Source organism: Staurois parvus, unplaced genomic scaffold (assembly GCF_062004578.1).
Source record: "Staurois parvus isolate SC_StPar_1 unplaced genomic scaffold, SC_StPar_1.0 ptg000185l, whole genome shotgun sequence".
Classification (NCBI taxonomy): Eukaryota; Metazoa; Chordata; class Amphibia; order Anura; family Ranidae; genus Staurois; species Staurois parvus.
The window spans coordinates 739074-757941 of NW_028317981.1; the positions used below are offsets into that span (position 1 = coordinate 739074).

The following is an 18868-nucleotide window of genomic DNA, read 5'->3' on the forward strand; positions in this document are numbered from 1 at the left end:
GACAGACCTTACCAGCGATTTTTCTGGTGGTACCCTAATATTATAATGCCAGTTCAGGATTCTGGTGAGTGCGATATCCCTATAATATATACTGTAGTGAAGTTGGGAAGACCCAGACCTCCAGCTTTATGGTGCTGCAAAATTAGTACGGCTAGTCTTAGTTTAGTGTTAGCCAAGATGAATTTTGTAGGGGTCTGATACATTTGGTAAACCTGATGATTACAGTAGTTTGATAAACAGCTTTTGGAGTATATATAACAATTTGGGAAGACTTTTTAATGTTTACTCTGCCTAGACAAGTAAATAATGGTTTGTCCCAGTTAGCAGGGTCTTGAGGATTTTGTAGCAAGCAGGGGTTCATAATTTCATAAAGTGTATAGAGAACAAAGTTGTCGAGTTATTTAGATCCCTAAATATTTGGATCACAAGATTTCCTTATAAATGGATGCTTGCAGAGTTCTAGCTAAAATCCCTTTCACTGTGACTGGGAGAAGCTCCAATTTTGTGTAATTTATTTTGAATTCAGATAGGTTGTGAAAGGTGTAAAGTTCTGCCATGATATTAAGGAAGGAGATTTAAAGGTTAGGTGTAAAAAATGTAATATGCACATTCAGAGTATTTGTTTTCTGTTGAACTAATAAAAACCCTGGTGATTGCAGTGTTCTAGAATACAAGATGTCACTTCCTGCAGTCAGAGACACAGATCAGGAATCAGTGGACTAACCATCCTCCACGACAACATATCCACCAATAGATCAAAAGCTGTCCCCCCAGGCTGGGGAAGACTAGAACAGTACTGCAAAAAAGAACAAAAGAAACCAGAATCATGTTCGAATCCCAATTGAAGGAAGACCCTATAGAATGTCTGACTTGTTTCGAAGGGAGATCCCCTCTTTCTCACAGCCAGAGTGGCTCTGAGGAAGAGGGGATCTACCTTCGAAACGCATCAGAATTCTATAGGGTCTTCCTTTAATTGGGATTCGCACATGATTCTGGTCTGATTGTCCAGTATTTGATAATACAGTCAGGTCCATAAATATTGGGACATTGACACAATTCTAACATTTTTGGCTCTATACACCACCACAATGGATTTGAAATGAAACGAACAAGATGTGCTTTAACTGCAGACTGTCAGCTTTAATTTGAGGGTATTTACATCCCAATCAGGTGAACGGTGTAGGAATTACAAAAGTTTGCATATGTGCCTCTCACTTGTTAAGGGACCAAAAGTAATGGGACAATTGGCTCCTCAGCTATTCCATGGCCAGGTGTGTGTTATTCCCTCATTATCCCAATTACAATGAGCAGATAAAAGGTCCAGAGTTCATTTCAAGTGTGCTATTTGCATTTGGAATCTGTTGCTGTCAACTCTCAAGATGAGATCCAAAGAGCTGTCGATATCAGTGAAGCAAGCCATCATTAGGCTGAAAAAACAAAATAAACCCATCAGAGAGATAGCAAAAACATTAGGCGTGGCCAAAACAACTGTTTGGAACATTCTTAAAAAGGAGAGCTCCGCAACACCAAAAGACCCGGAAGACCACGAAAAATAACTGTGGTGGATGACCGAAGAATTCTTTCCCTGGTGAAGAAAACACCCTTCACAACAGTTGGCCAGATCAAGAACACTCTCCAGGAGGTAGGTGTATGTGTGTCAAAGTCAACAATCAAGAGAAGACTTCACCAGAGTGAATACAGAGGGTTCACCACAAGATGTAAACCATTGGTGAGCCTTAAAAACAGGAAGGCCAGATTAGAGTTTGCCAAACGGCATCTAAAAAAGCCTTCACAGTTCTGGAACAACATCCTATGGACCGATGAGACCAAGATCAACTTGTACCAAAGTGATGGGAAGAGAAGAATATGGAGAAGGAAAGGAACTGCTCATGATCCTAAGCATACCACCTCATCAGTGAAGCATGGTGGTGGTAGTGTCATGGCGTGGGCATGTATAGCTGCCAATGGAACTGGTTCTCTTGTATTTATTGATGATGTGACTGCTGACAAAAGCAGCAGGATGAATTCTGAAGTGTTTCGGGCAATATTATCTGCTCATATTCAGCCAAATGCTTCAGAACTCATTGGACGCCGCTTCACAGTGCAGATGGACAATGACCCAAAGCATACTGCAAAAGCAACCAAAGAGTTTTTTAAGGGAAAGAAGTGGAATGTTATGCAATGGTCAAGTCAATCACCTGACCTGAATCCGATTGAGCATGCATTTCAGTTGCTGAAGACAAAACTGAAGGGAAAATGCCCCAAGAACAAGCAGGAACTAAAGACAGTTGCAGTAGAGGCCTGGCAGAGCATCGCCAGGGATGAAACCCAGCGTCTGTTGATGTCTATGCGTTCCAAACTTCAGGCTGTAATTGACTGCAAAGGATTTGCAACCAAGTATTAAAAAGTGAAAGTTTGATTTATGATTATTATTCTGTCCCATTACTTTTGGTCCCTTAACCAATGGGAGGCACATATGCAAACTGTTGTAATTTCTACACCGTTCACCTAATTTGGATGTAAATTCCCTCAAATTAAAGCTGACAGTCTGCAATTAAAGCACATCTTGTTCTTTTCATTTCAAATCCATTGTGGTGGTGTATAGAGCCAAAAATGTTAGAATTGTGTCAATGTCCCAATATTTATGGACCTGACTGTATATGCTTATGACATTTTTATGTTTGTGAGTATACATCTGTTTTATCCTTAAATAAAATTCTCATTGCTGAGGTAATACGCAAGTCTGGTGCGCTTTTCAGTGTTCTGTCATAGGATTCACCAACGAATGCAAACAAAAATGGTAATAATTGATATCCCTTTCTTTTTTATATTAGGGTGGACTAGAGAAGGGAAGGGAGGGTTGGTTCAGAAAGGATATGTGCCTGTAATTCTGGCAGTTGGCGGTCCTTCCCTTCTTCTGATAGGACTTTGATTTGTGCTTAAGGGACCTCTTGAGGTTGATACAATCCGGAAGTCAGGGAGTTGTAATATTTGCATGGAGAGAGCACTAGAAAAGACAGGTACTTTTTATAAAAAAGCTGTGGTACACCCATCAGGTGTAGGACTCAAGCCACTGGGGATCGGTTTTAGAGGAATCTCTATTTCAGCTCTGGGATAGTTCTCTCAAGATCCTCAATGGTATGAGCTGGCACTGCATTAAATGTAAATACTCTGATTTGTTCCCTTCTCTGCACGATAACATTCCCTGAATAATTGTGCAATTTTATTCAATTACCCCTGCTCCAGCCACCAATTTGTGGACTTGGCAAATCTCTCAACACCATTCTCTCAGTTTTGTCCCCAAGCTCATAAAAAATAGTGTGAAAGGATTTTGAGTTTTTGTTTATATTTTTGTTTTTTCTAGTGATTGAATCTCAAAGATAAGACATTGCCTTATCAAGCGCAGCAAATTTGCAAAATCAGGTGTCCTCGGACCACAGTCTTATGTCCTTTCTGTTCTACACTTCTGTAGAATTGTCTGTTAAGTAGTCATCAATAGCAGTCAGAATAAAGTGCGGGTGGCAAGGTTGCCTAGGAAGTTTTCATTAAGACACCGGGTCTATTCCTTGTTTAGTTGGCTGTAGGGCAGGAATGACTCCTGGGCATGATCCTAGATTGTTGTCATCTGGTCAGGTTCACAGCATCTTAGTAAAAATGGTATTGGTCCATTAGTAAAAGATCAGTTCTTAAAGTGCAACTGAGTACCACAAACTAAGAACATATTTTTAATATTCAAAGCAAACTTCCCTATTTATCTATGTCTGCATGATTTATTTTGCTCAGAAATCACACTCCCTAGCATTTCTGTCTATGGCCATCTTACTTAATGGCAGATGATTCCTGTAGCATTTACTTCTTGGAATCCATCTGCCCTTTGCTCAGTTATGCAGGCAGGCAGGAGGGTCTTCTTAGCTGAGAAAATTTGCCTAGGCATGGAATCCAGGAAGTAACTGATAAAATGAAAAAAAAAAATTTAAAACAAATTAATATGATATACCGTATTTGCCGGCGTATAAGACGACTTTTTGACCCTTGAAAATCTTCTCAAAAGTCGGGGGTCGTCTTATACGCCGGTACACGTCAGGGAGCACTTTTTAGGGGGGCGGCGCGGTGCTGCCGCCGCCCCCCCCCCTTCCGACGGAAGGGACAACAAGTACAGGGGTTGGCAGAGGGCTGCAGTCTCTTACCTGGCTCCCACGACGATCCATCCAGGAAGCGCTGCTCCTTCAGTCACTCCGGCCACTCCCTCACTCCTGCCGCTCGGCTCCGCCTCCTCACCGGTGATTGGCCGCCAGAACTGTAGCTCAGGAAAGGCACACAGGCGGCCAATCACGGGCGAGGAGGCGGAGCCGAGCGGACCCACGAAAATCGAGTGAGGGTAAGTGTGCAGTGCAGAGGTGCTGCTGCAACCACATATACTGGCTGCAGCAGTTCAATACTAGAACAGGGGTCATTGGTGTCAGTGGGAGGAATAGTGCCCCAACATTGGTGTCACTGATACCAATGATGGGGCATTATTCCTCCCACTGACACCAATGATGGGGCACTATTCCTCCCACTGACACCAATGATGGGGCACTATTCCTCCCGCTGACACCAACGATGGGGCACTATTCCTCCTCCCCACTGACACCAACGATGGGGCACTATTCCTCTCCCCACTGACGGAGTACTATTCCTCCCACTGACATCAATGTTGGGACACTATTCCTCCCACTGACACCAATGATGGGGCACTATTCCTCCCACTGACACCAATGATGGGGCACTATTCCTCCCACTGACACCAATGATGGGGCACGATTCTTCCCACTGATACCAATGATGGGGTGCTATTCCTCCCACTGACACCAATGATGGGGCGCTATTCCTCCCACGGACACCAATGATGGGGTGCTATTCCTGCCACTGACACCAATGATGGGGCACGATTCGTTGCTCTGACACCAATGATGGGGCACGATTCGTTGTTCTGACACCAATGATGCGGCACGATTCCTCCCACTGACACCAATGATGCGGCACGATTCCTCCCACTGACACCAATGATGGGGCGCTATTCCTCCCACGGACACCAATGATGGGGCGCTATTCCTCCCACGGACACCAATGATGGGGCGCTATTCCTCCCACGGACACCAATGATGGGGCGCTATTCCTGCCACTGACACCAATGATGGGGCACGATTCGTTGCTCTGACACCAATGATGGGGCACTATTCCTCCCACTGACACCAATGATGGGGCACTATTCCTCCCACGGACACCAATGATGGGACACTATTCCTCACACACTGACACTAATGATGGGGCACCATCATTGGTGTCAATGGGAGGAATAGTGCCCCATCATTGGTGTCAGTGGGAGGAATAGTGCCCCATCATTGGTGTCAGAGTGAGGAAGCGTGCCCCATCATTATAATACCATACCATATTGAAATCAAATCTGATGTTTTTTAATTTTTGGTGTGCGTTGGAAGAGGGGTAGTCTTATATGGCGAGTATAGCCCAAACCCTATATTTTAACAGGAAAAGTAGGGGGTCGTCTTATACGCCCAGTTGTCTTATACGCCGGCAAATACAGTACTTTCCTATCTATTTACTAATGCTAGCAGCATAAGGATTAAAAATGGCCAATGTCACTTGGGAGAGTGAATTTCTACTTTAAGTACATGTTATGGGTTTTAGAGTATTTACTTCAATCCTTTACTTTAGCAATCCTTTAGCAAAACAGAGATTGGATTTGCCCATGGACATGTCTAGAGCAGAGTTGGGGCTTACATTAAAAAAAAAACAAGCATGTTATACTTACCTGCTCTGTGCAGTGGTTTTGCACAGAGCATCCCCAATCTCTTCTTCTTGCTCCTCCCCCTTGACCAGTGCCCCCAATAGCGAGCTGCTTGCTATGGGGGCACTGGTGTGTTCTTGCTCCCGAGCCCCACTCTATGGGTCCATAAGATACATAGAGCTGTGGCTTGGCGCCATCCCCTGCTCTCTCCTTACTGGTTGTGATTGACAGGAGTAGGAGCCAATGATTCCTGCTGCTATTTCGCCAGTGAGGAGATAGATATCCACTTTTTTGTTGTGTGGCATTCAGTGATTTGCTATGGTACCAAGAGATGTACATATGTGTAATTTAGGTGCAGAAGAGACCGTATAGTATAATTTTTGAAGCATTACTGTATGTGTGGCAACAAACCCCTGATGTTGTATACTAATAATTATAATTTAAGTCTCAAGCTTCTCTGTTTCACTTTTCACCGGCAGGTGGCTTGGAGATGCTAGGGCTCCTCCTGAAGGTCTGTTTTAACTAATGAGACTGCTGCACTGTCCCACAACCATGTGGAATACACGCAGTTGTAGCATGGTTGCAGTGGTGCCCCATTCACTCAAATGAATCACGTTTGGAAGCATTTCCACCTGCCAATGCCAAATGCAGCATGTATAATTCAAGCAATGCATGTTGCATCCCATACTAAAAACAGCATTAACAGACTAATCACTGTTACTTTGTGTTGAATGATATGTGAAAGAATTAACATTAATACAGAGATGTTAAATTTATATCGCCCGACGCTCGGGACATGTAGTTTCGGGCACAGAGTAGGTAGTTTTTTTCTTTTTTTTCTTTTTAATCTTTAGCGGGCAAGTAGCAGAACTCGCCTGTCAGGTAAAAGCACTCTGGTAGCAGCTCTGCCGTCCGATTGCTTTCACACAGCCCACAATGCTAGCCTACACCCCCCCGTGTGAACTTCCCCCGTGTGATGTCTCCTGGGCTCCACTTGCCCATCTGCGGGCCCGGGACCTGTTCACCACAGTTGGATAGAGGGGAGGGAGGAGAAGTCCGCTCCCCTCCCCTTCTTGTCCTTACCTGGAAGTGACGTAATGTAATTTCCGGGTCCCCGTTGACAGATTTCCCAGCCATATAGGCAGGAAAGAATGTAATGCAGTGCGATGTGCACTGCATTACATTCATAGTTAGTCTGGCTGAAAAAAGACAAAATTCCATCCAGTTCAACCATTAAAAAAAAAAAAAAAAGATATAATCCTATACCCACAGAGGACAGCAAAAAAAACCCAGCAAAGCATGATCCAATTTGCTCCTGCAGGGAAAAACTTCCTTCCTGAGCTCCTGAGAGGCAATTGGATAATTCAGTGGAGTACAGGACCTTGGATGTCTCAATAAAGAGAACCTGTTACCAAAAATCATCACATAGGGTACTTTTTGTCCCCTATGTCATGAAAAAGGTAAGTAAAATTGTATTTTTTAATTGTAAAAAAATGTAAGTTACACCCAAGCACATAACATCCCCTCAAAGAAAAAAATTGAGTCCCCCACATATTCGCACGTACAAACGTAAAAGCACACGCTGGGGCGCCTATGCATGAAAACGTCGCTTGCGATACATGTTACATGTGACCGTGCACGCCAGAATGAGGGCAATAATTCTAGCATGAGACATCCTCTGTAACACTATACTGATGACCTGTAAGGGGCTTTAATAGTGTCGCCTATAGATAATATAGGGTACTGAAGTTTGGCGCCATTTCACGAGCACACACAAATTTAAGGTTTGACATGTTGGATATCTATTTACTCGGTGCAACCTCATCTTTCATATTTTACAAAAAAAGTAATTTATTGCTTTTTTTTGTGCCCTTAAATTAACTTGAGTATTTTTGACTGAAATTGTGCAGTAACATCACATAAAAAGTTGGAACTACCACTATTTTATTTTCTGGGGTATCTGCTTTCAGAAAATATATAATGTTTGGGGTTTTATTTAATCTTCAAGCCTACAATGATTTTTTAAAATGCAAAAACAGCTCTGGCAGCGAAAGGGATAAAGGATAAGCCTGATACTCCCCTTTCCTGACAAGCGCCCAATCAGTGCTCATTACACTGCAAGGTTTCTCTCCTCTCTGTTAGAGAGACAGGGAGGAGAGGAGGAGATGTTAAAAATATTAAATGTTTAAGTCGCCATAAAGCCCCTATTGATTTTAAAAGCCCCAGACATTCCTAAAAGCACCTCAGATTTAAATATAGTTTTGGTTAAAAAAAAAGTTTTTTAAGCTGAACAAATGGATTGTCATGAGGGACAAGTAGATTGGAAACCCAATTTAGTCCCTGGACAAGTAGTTTTTTCAAAACTTTCCACACCCCTCTAATAAAATCAGTGTCTAGATCTCAACAAGAAGCATGTCACACAACGAAATGTACAAACGGTGTACCCATTTTCTACCAGAATGATGGCTCTCTACCCTTCCCTGGGCCTGGAGTATCTAGCCATTTTCCCCAGCATTTTATAAATTTATCTGGGCACCCTTCTATGTTATACAAATTCATATCTCATTCATTCGTTTCATGAGTAGATGGAGAGGGTGATAGCCAGTTTTGGACTTAAAGTTTCCATGCAGTAAATAATCACTTTATAGGCGTATATATATTTATTGTTTCCCAACCTGCCTTGGATTTCAGCCCTAAAACCAAATAATATAATTTAGCATTTGGGACAGCCCGAATAATAAGATTGGCTCTTGACCATGGGATATATGCTGCCACCTTCAGGTGAGAATATTGGCAAGCAAAGTTGTTAGGACAGTCCATCTAACTCCTCCCACTCCCTGCAATCCTCAGTTTTTTTGAAGTATCCTTAAAGGAAAAGTATATCCAAAGCTTTTTTGGCTATAGTTCTATGGATCACAGGAGTGCAGTTAGATTTTCAGTCGACAGCGTGGGATCAGTGCTACATAAACCTATGTAAGTATACATTTTTATATCCAGAAAGCCATACTTCTCTTTGAACTGATGGACAATTCTGTCTACTGAAAACAGGTCTCTGACTTATGTGATTCTTCTGGATGATTGAAGACTGTTTGGTTTCTGATATGAAATCCCTTCTCCACCTGGCTACATTGACACCAATGTGGCAATGTGATTGCATCTTTTGTATCTGTACAGCAGTGAAACACCATGTACACAGCTCTCTCCCTGGGTGCCATCTTGAGAACATTGCCTTATGCCCCATACACACTATAAGAAAATCTCCTGACCAGCAATCGTGCAATTTTTTGACTGTGTGTACATCATTTTCGACAGCCGATTACGATCTTAGGAACGAAAATTAACGATCGTGCAAACATCAAAATTGTTATCGTTTTGGGAACAGAACTAACGATTTTCGTTTAATGTGTACAGTTTTCGTATGAGAAGAATTTGATACGAAAGACTGCGCATAATCGGAAGCTGCTTATGACCTGGAAGAACCTGAAGAAAATAAACACCACGGAATATTCATAGCATTACATCCATTAATGTCATTAAACAGTTTTCTTCACCCAACCCCCAAAAAACTAACATTACATATGTCACTGCATAACAATGAATGTGTGTGTTTGCATGTTGTTGTAAAAATAATACCACAAATAAAAATTTTATATTTTCAACAATAACTTTATTATTTACAATATACCATGTTACAAAAATAACCATAACCATGACCATCTAGTTAGATGAACAAAGTACACAACATAGTGCTTCATATCAGGTCCAGAAAACCAAGAACATAGAACATTAAACTAAAGATTGGTGTAATGATAATCCTGGCACCATGACGAAGATTGACGATCAGGTGCAGGATGATGCCATTGTGGTGCATGCTGCAGTGATGACAGAGGTGGTGGTGCTGTTGGAGGTGGCATTGGAGGTGCAGGTTGTGATTCAGCAATACAGGTGTTTTGGGTAATTTCACCTCTTGCCCCTTTATTCATCACTTGGAGCAACAGGCACTCTGCCATTTGTCTCTGGTGAACAGACATGTTTTGCAGTTTATTAGCTGTCAAGATTCCAAAGGCATCCTGTTCATCGGCTCTCCTCTGTAGGGCTGCTGAAGCTTGCATTAGGAAGGATGTAGTAGCATCATCCAAATTTTTTCCTCTTTCTGGGTCTAGCCACAGGTGTTCTTGGTGGTGGCATGATGGTTCCATCTGAAATTTCCTAGGGATGGAAAGGAATAAGGGAGTATTTAACAAATCATCCAGAATTCTAAAGTACTTTCAGATGACAGGCATATATGTAGGCAAATAGTGCATAATAGTAGGAATGGATCATTTCAGAAATAAAAGGTGTTAAAAAATACAATATTTTACCGGTGTCACTGATAGCTCCTGTGTCAGTGGTAGCTCCAGTGTCACTGATTGCTCCTGTTTCAGTGGTAGCTCTTCCTGGTCATCTCCATACAGTTCAGGAGACAACTCAGTTGAAGTTGATGGGAGAGTTGACAATGAGGTTCTGGAGTCACACTGATCAATGAGAAAGCGCAATCTGTTAAAGTACCAAAGTCTTGTTACATAGATGTCATCTGCTGCAGCCCCTGACCGTTCAGATGCACTGATTTTGTTCAGTTCTTTTTTAAACACAGTCCTCAGATTAGCAATATATTGTTTCACATAATTATATTTGCTTGTGGACAGACAGCTTTGCACATTTCAGCAAGCTTGTTGTAGGCCTCATGCTTTTTATTTTTGTCCGAGTAGTCCTTGGACTTGACTTTCCACAAAGAAGGCATCTGCTTGTATTGATCAATGAACTGTGGCAAGATTTCAGGCGATGTAAATTTGTCTGCCATGGCTTCTGTCAAAGAAATCCAACATATAATGCCTTATCAGTATGATATTGCATGAACTATTAATATAATGAATTTAAGCCTAAAGAGAACATGTCAAGGCTTACCTTCGTTCGTGAATCGAAATTTCCTTAGAAGATGAAATTTTCGGAGTTTAGTAACGAAATATTTGTTGTGACTGAACGATCACTCGGCATAGAAGCTAGAGAGCATGCGTTGTGAGCTCTACCCCTGTCACACCCTGCCCACACTGTGCATGTGACCGAGCTCCGCTGCCTGCGACATTGGGTCTACGAATTCTCGCCAGCAAGCAGCATGGAGGACACAGAGGAGACACAGCTTTCCAGGAAAGAGCACAGCAAGAAGGTTGCAAGAAAGATAAAGGCTACAGCCATGAGCAGAGGAGAAATGGTGGAGCTTGTGTTTCTGCTTGAAAGAAATGACTATGATGGCAAGCTTAAAAACTACAGAAAGCCAAATACAAGGAAAGATAAGATTCTAGATGAAGTGATAGAAGCTCTCAAGAATAAATATGGCTTCCTACGTTCAAAAGATCAACTGAGAAAAAGATGGTCAGATCAGGGAACAGGACCAACTAGGCCGCATTCACCAACTCATCCAAAAAAGTAAGTTCATTTTTATTTTTATTTTTTGTTTTCATTTTTTTTCTTTTCTGTATTGACAAAGTAAACTTTTTAATTTTTTTTTAAGGAAAGATAAAGAAGCAGCTTGCAAAGAAAAAACAACGCAAGTTCAAATACAGTCAGGTCCATAAATATTGGGACATCAACACAATTCTAACATTTTTGGCTCTATACACCACCACAATAGATTTGAAATGAAACAAACAAGATGTGCTTTAACTGCAGACTGTCAGCTTTAATTTGAGGGTATTTCCATCCAAATCAGGTGAACGGTGTAGGAATTACAACAGTTTGCATATGTGCCTCCCACTGGTTAAGGGACCAAAAGTAATGGGACAGAATAATAATCATAAATCAAACTTTCACTTTTTAATACTTGGTTGCAAATTCTTTGCAGTCAAGTACAGCCTGAAGTCTGGAACGCATAGACATCACCAGACGCTGGGTTTCATCCCTGGTGATGCTCTGCCGGGCCTCTACTGCAACTGTCTTCAGTTCCTGCTTGTTCTTGGGGCATTTTCCCTTCAGTTTTGTCTTCAGCAAGTGAAACGCATGCTCAATCGGATTCAGGTCAGGTGATTGACTTGGCCATTGCATAACATTCCACTTCTTTACCATAAAAAACTCTTTGGTTGCTTTTGCAGTATGCTTTGGGTCATTGTCCATCTGCACTGTGAAGCGGCGTGAACCCTCTGTATTCACTCTGGTGAAGTCTTCTCTTGATTGTTGACTTTGGCACACATACACCTACCTCCTGGAAAGTGTTCTTGATCTGGCCAACTGTTGTGAAGGGTGTTTTCTTCACCAGGGAAAGAATTCTTCGGTCATCCACCACAGTTGTTTTCCGTGGTCTTCCGGGTCTTTTGGTGTTGCTGAGCTCACCGGTGCGTTCCTTTTTAAGAATGTTCCAAACAGTTGTTTTGGCCACGCCTAATGTTTTTGCTATCTCTCTGATGGGTTTGTTTTGTTTTTTCAGCCTAATGATGGCTTGCTTCACTGATAGTGACAGCTCTTTGGATCTCATCTTGAGAGTTGACAGCAACAGATTCCAAATGCAAATAGCACACTTGAAATGAACTCTGGACCTTTTATCTGCTCATTGTAATTGGGATAATGAGGGAATAACACACCTGGCCATGGAACAGCTGAGAAGCCAATTGTCCCATTACTTTTGGTCCCTTAACAAGTGGGAGGCACATATGCAAACTGTTGTAATTCCTACACCGTTCACCTGATTTGGACGTAAATACCCTCACATTAAAGTTGACAGTCTGCAGTTAAAGCACATCTTGTTCATTTCATTTCAAATCCATTGTGGTAGTGTATAGAGCCAAAAATGTTAGAATTGTGTCGATGTCCCAATATTTATGGACCTGACAGTATGTTAAGACCATGGCGGCTGGAACTGAAGACCAGAAACATGAACAACCACTAGGATCCTATATGGAGGAGCAATCCACAGGTATGTGCAAATGATATTTGTACATGTTTAGAACATATATTGTGTATTTGTAACTGCACATTTTAGTGGGCATTCAACACGTCATGGAACAGTAACTGTACTTGAGGAGGAATGCAGGTAGAGTGGGTGAGTATAAATATTTTTTGTTTAGGTGGATGTACCATTCGGTTCTTGTAGGTTACATGGTAAACAATAAAAAAACATAATTTACTTTTTCCTGGGTTTTGCAAACAGCAGGTGTGATCCACCACTTGTCTACCCCTCAGGCGCTGCTGGACACTCCCCCTAGTGCCCCCTAGCAAGCTGATTTAAATGGGCTCGCTGCAGAGCCAGCTCTGTGTTTCTATGTAGACACACATAGCGCATCTCAGCCCCACTCCCTTCCAGATTAGGTAGTTTACTTCATGCATTGAATGGCCGAAGGTGAAAAAGGTGAAACAAATGCAACCTTTGCAATCATATGGGAACATGTTTTGGTAACATTTTGCCTTCTCTGCAGGATCATCAAGGCATCTTAAAGAGGACAAACCATCTATGAAAACAGTGCAAGACAAGGAAAGCACGGAAGAATCCACCCCAAAGGATACAGGATGTAAAGGTGGGTTGGCAATGCAAGAATTATTAAAAATGTATGGAGATTGTATATTTCAAAATATATATTCTACAAGTTAATTTAGTGTATTTTTTCATATTTTTCACATTTCAGAAAAAAAAATCCATCAAACAAGGTGAAAGACTAGGACCGCCAGTCTCACACTGAAGATTCAGGATTAGATGTATGGGAGCGTCCCCCTCGTGAAAGCATCGTGGATCTGGAAATGATCGATGTCAGCTCAGTTGGAGGGGATGAAGAAAAGCCTGCTTCACCCACACAAGAAAGTCATCATGGGTCCTTTGCACGTAAGTGTCAGTATGTATCTACTTGTATGATTGGAATTCTTTGATCAACGTTGTATTCATTATTAAGATTACTTTTTCACAGGCCATGTGGTGGACAGTGCCACAATTGCCCGCATGAATATGAATTTATTCCAGTGCTGTGGTGAACTGCATAAAATACGAGATTCTGTTAGTTCACTTCTGCACAGACTGGAGGAATTCATAGACCTCATTGGCAAATTCCAGCCGACAAGAGAGTTTAACATGTTTTCTGTTCTTGTTGTTGTTAATTACATGTTTAAATGTGTGTACAGCCTTTTTTTGGGGCTTTTTGTTGTTGTACTCTGTTTCCCATTTAAATATCTGGTGTTACAATACGTGAGCTAATGAAGGAAATAACCAATAGGTACTACAAACTACACACTGCAAAGCTATACTCTTGCTACTTATTAATGTAAATTGTGTTTCTGAACTTTCCTGCAATATCTCCTTTGGGAACATGTTATGTTCCACCCATGTTCCTCGTGCTGTAGCCGATGCTTGTTAACACCCCCCCCCCCTTTTTGGCAGAAGTATGGTGAGAAGTTCCCCAACAGCTTTCACTTTTTAAAAACAGCTGTGCAATTTTGTTTTGCCAAAAGGAGAACTTTAATCCTTTAATAAAGTGGTCCTTCTACTGGCTTCACTAATTGCAATCACCATCCATATTTTATGGTAAATATGGATAAATCACGCTTACATTCTGTATATCATCAGTGCTCAGGTGACATTTGGATATCTTGACCTTTATAAAACCAATCTTTGATCAGGCTTCCAGTTGATCATATTCCTACGGTTCTTACATTCCAAATAATTGTATTGAACTACATCATGGAACCTTTATGTGGGTATTTCCTTATTTTATACCTCTTTAGGCATTTATTATGTTCACACTACATAAATAAGCAATAACAACAATACAAACATTTACAGCATTTTGCACGTTTTAGTGTGTTTGTGCATTGCTGTACCTTAAATGTTCCTAGGAGTGGCTGCTGACCTAGGTCATTGTGACGACATAATCTCTTACAAAAAATTGTTTTAAGAAGTATGAATGTACATTTATATAGCAACTGTGCAAGTGACATCTTGTCTACCTCTCTAATGTGCATGCCTGGTAAAAAAAAAATTTGTACTTTTTTCTATAAAAAGGAGATGTGTAGCTCTAATTTTTGTAATGCGTGAATAATAAAGATAGATATTATTTTATTCACCAAATATGTTGTTGATGTATTCTTTATTCTTGTTCATATGTGTTCATCATTTGTAATATGTCTCTATATAATTTTTGAAAACAATACACACACACACACACACACACACACACACACCTATACACACCTATACAGACTGCTCAAAAACAAAGGAACACACCTCAGAAAATCTCATGATGTATATCTATACTGATATGGACTGGGTAATGTGTGAAACGAAGGATGCCCCATCATGAAAATTATCAACCTACAGAAGTCTGAAGACACCCCGAAACTCCAAGTGAAAAATAATGCAGCTGGCTAGTCCATTTTGCTGAAATATGAAACAATACACACACACACACACACACACACACCTATACACACCTATACAGACTGCTCAAAAACAAAGGAACACACCTCAGAAAATCTCATGATGTATATCTATACTGATATGGACTGGGTAATGTGTGAAACGAAGGATGCCACATCATGAAAATGATCAACCTACAGAAGTCTGAAGACACCCCGGAACTCCAAGTGAAAAATAATGCAGCTGGCTAGTCCATTTTGCTGAAATATGCATGGCCCCCCCATGTACTGTATGTGTGTAAAAAATATGTATATACATACATACACGCTGTTTTTTTACACAGCAATAATTTCATCCATTACTATAACATGAATAATCAACATAATTGCAAAGGATGCACTGGAAAACTCAAATATATGGTTGGATAGCTTTCTATTACCATTGAGAAAATGATTGGCTATTTCAATTAAACTTTTTTTTTTAAGGAACAAAACATGAATCAGTACAATAAACTAGTTGCACAGAACTATTTATTTGCAGATTTTTATCACATGTATGAAAATTTGCTTGTAGTACAGTTTTTGGTGCTTAAACTTTATTTTGCCATTCGACTGCCCCAACTCCATTGAAGTAGTTCATATAAGTAATGCGATTTTGCCGAGCACTTTGTGTGGGCAATCGAGGATGGCCAATAGCAAGGGGTGCCAACCCCTCAATGGTTTCACGATCCTCACTACGTGAACTGTTTGCAGGTATTTCTGCTTCATTTTCACATGAGAGGCCAGTTATGTACTTGTCTATATTCCGCCTAAGGAAATTGTGCAGTATACAGCAGCAGAGGACTAGGTTGTTTACTTTGTACATTGCTAGATTAATGGAGGTAAGGAAAATCCGGAAACGATTAGCAAGAATGCCAAACGCATTCTCAACCACCCTCCTTGCTCGAGATAATCTATAATTGTAGATCCTTTGCCCTGTAGAAAGGTTTCGCATGGGAAATGGCTTCAGTAAATTTTCACCCAGTGTGAAGGCTTCATCAACGACAAGCACAAAGTTCATCTCCTCAATGTTTTCATCACAGTTGGGTAGGTTAAGGGTTCCATCAGCATGCATTTTTGAAATTCTGTTTGGTCAATAACTCCACCATCAGAATTGCGATTGTTCTTGCCAATGTCAAGGTAGATGAACTCATATTTGGCATTTACCACTGCCATCATTATTATGCTAAAGATGCCCTTGTAGTTGTAGAAGTAGGAGCCAAAGTTTGCTGGAGGGTTTATTTGGACATGTTTCCCATCTATAGCTCTGCCACAGTTGAGAAATTGCCACTGGTCATGGAATTGCCTAGCAACTTCCTTCCACTCTTCAGAATCGCTTGGGAACTATAATCAACAAAAGAAGAAAAAATATTGGTAAGACAATTTACACAAAACACTTTAGTGTAGGCATTTTCTAAACTACATGAAGGGAATTCAGAAAGACATTATTTTCCATAAAAATACATGGTCATTAATGATTTAGGATTTATAATGGGGCAATTAAGAAATGACTTATACCTTAATGTATTCATCCTGTAGGACTTTGATGATGGCCCTGCAGGTCTCTGGAATTATTACTCCAAGGGCTTGTGGTGAAATGCCAGTGGTGAATTTCAAATCCTGCAGGCTTCGCCCCGTGGCAAGATACCGTAGTGTGGCAATCAAACGTTGCTCCGCACTGATTGCCTCTCTGAGAATGGTATTCCTCTTTGCAATGTGTGGCTTTACTGCAGTCAGGATTTGATTAAAGCAGTTGTCATTCATTCGCAAATAATTTCTAAAATCATCTGGATTGTTCTCCTGCAATTCTCTCAACATAGACATGTGGGTATACTGGCCATGCCTCAGTAGCCATTTCTTGCACCACAGCCTCCTTTTTGTCTTTTTCCTCTGTTGCCTCTGTATGGCCAGAATTCCAAAACCCATAATGGCAATTGCAGTATCTTCAGAACATTCAGACACGGTATCCATGACTATTCCGAAAATTCGTCAAGAAAGATCTGTTGCTGAGGGAAAACAAATATGGCACCGAAAGGCATGGCTACAGGGTCACACATACATTACATCATTTCCACAGCTACGCTACAACGCTCGTACGCAATGCCTTTATATTGTTCAATATTCTCATGCATAAAAGCACATCGCTTTTGACCAGCGTACAATTGATGATAACCGGACAATTGTTCGTCTGATTTTCTTATAGTGTGTACGGTGCATTACTGCAAACAGGCCCACTGTCCAGATCTAGTTACATGGTTAATCTGGCTGAAAAAAGACAAAAGTCCATCCAGTTCAACCATTAAAAAAAAAAAAAAGTTATAATCCTATACCCACAGTTGATCCAGAGCAAGGCAAAAAAAGCTCAGCAAAGCATGATCCAATTTGCTCCTTTAGGGAAAAAAAAAATCCTTCCTGATCCCCCCAGAGGCAATCAGATATTCCCTGGATCAACTTTACTTATAGATGTTAGTATCCAGTTATTTTCTGTGTATCTAATAAAGTATCCAGGCCTTTTTTAAAGCAATCCACTGAGTTGGCCAGAACCAACTCTTAAGGGAGTCTATTCTACATTTTCACAGCTCTCACTGTGAAAAAACCTTTCCGTGTTTGGAGATTAAATTTCTTTTCCTCCAGACATAAAGAGTGCCCCCTTGTTCTCTGTGATGTCCTCTGTGAACAGCTCTACACCGAGTTGACTATATGAACCACTGATATATTTATACATGTTGAACATATCCCCCCTTAATCTCTTCTCAAGAGAGAATAAATTCAGTTCCTCTAATCTTTCCTCATAGCTGAGCTGTTCCATGCCTCCTATCAGTTTGGTTGCCCTTCTCTGTACTTTCTCCATTTCCCCAGTGTTCTTTTTTGTGAATTGGTGCCCAAAACTGAACTGCATATTCCAGATGAGGTCTTACTAATGATTTGTACAGGGGTAAAATGATATTTCTCTCTCTGGAGTCTATGCATCTTTTAATACAAGAAAGGATTTTGCTCGCTTTAGAAACCGCAGCTTGGCGTTGCATTCCATTATTAAGCTTGTGATCTACCAGAACTCCCAGATCCTTCACCATTGATTCCCCCAGTTGTATTTCCCCTAGTATGTATGATGCATGCATATTCTTAGCCCCCAAGTGCATAACCTTACATTTATCAACATTAACCCTCATTTGCCACATAGTTGCCCAATTAAACAGTGCATGGAGGTCAGCTTGTAAGACATCCTGTAAGGACATTATTCCACAAAGACTGAAATGGTATTTTTAATCACAGACCCTATATTTATAAATATATTAAAAAGTGAGGTTCCCAACACTGAACCTTGGGGTACACCACTGACAACCCTAGACCATTCAGAGTATGAATCATTAACCGTTAGTCTTTGAATATGATCTTTTAGCCATTTTTCTATCCATTTACATATGGATTTTTCCAAGCCTGTAGACTTTACCTTACACATTAGCTGTGTGTGGGGAACTGTGTTAAATGCTTTTACAACATCCAAGTATACCGCATCCACCGCTACCCTTCCGTCCAAGGTTTTGGCATATTCTGTTATATTCTTTGTAATGTTTAAATGATGATCGCGTTCCTTCATTTTTATATTTAATGAAAGCTCTTTTCTGATTATCTATAGCTTTTTTAACTTTGGCCGTAAGTCACATAGGTTTGATT

General features: G+C 40.9%; 1 protein-coding gene across 3 annotated transcripts in view; it reads left to right on the forward strand.

Moving 5' to 3' along the window:
* LOC149462135 (S-adenosylhomocysteine hydrolase-like protein 1) overlaps positions 1-18868 on the forward strand; it is a 461588-nt gene that overhangs the window by 37367 nt on the left and 405353 nt on the right. The gene's annotated exons all lie outside the window — the stretch shown is intronic.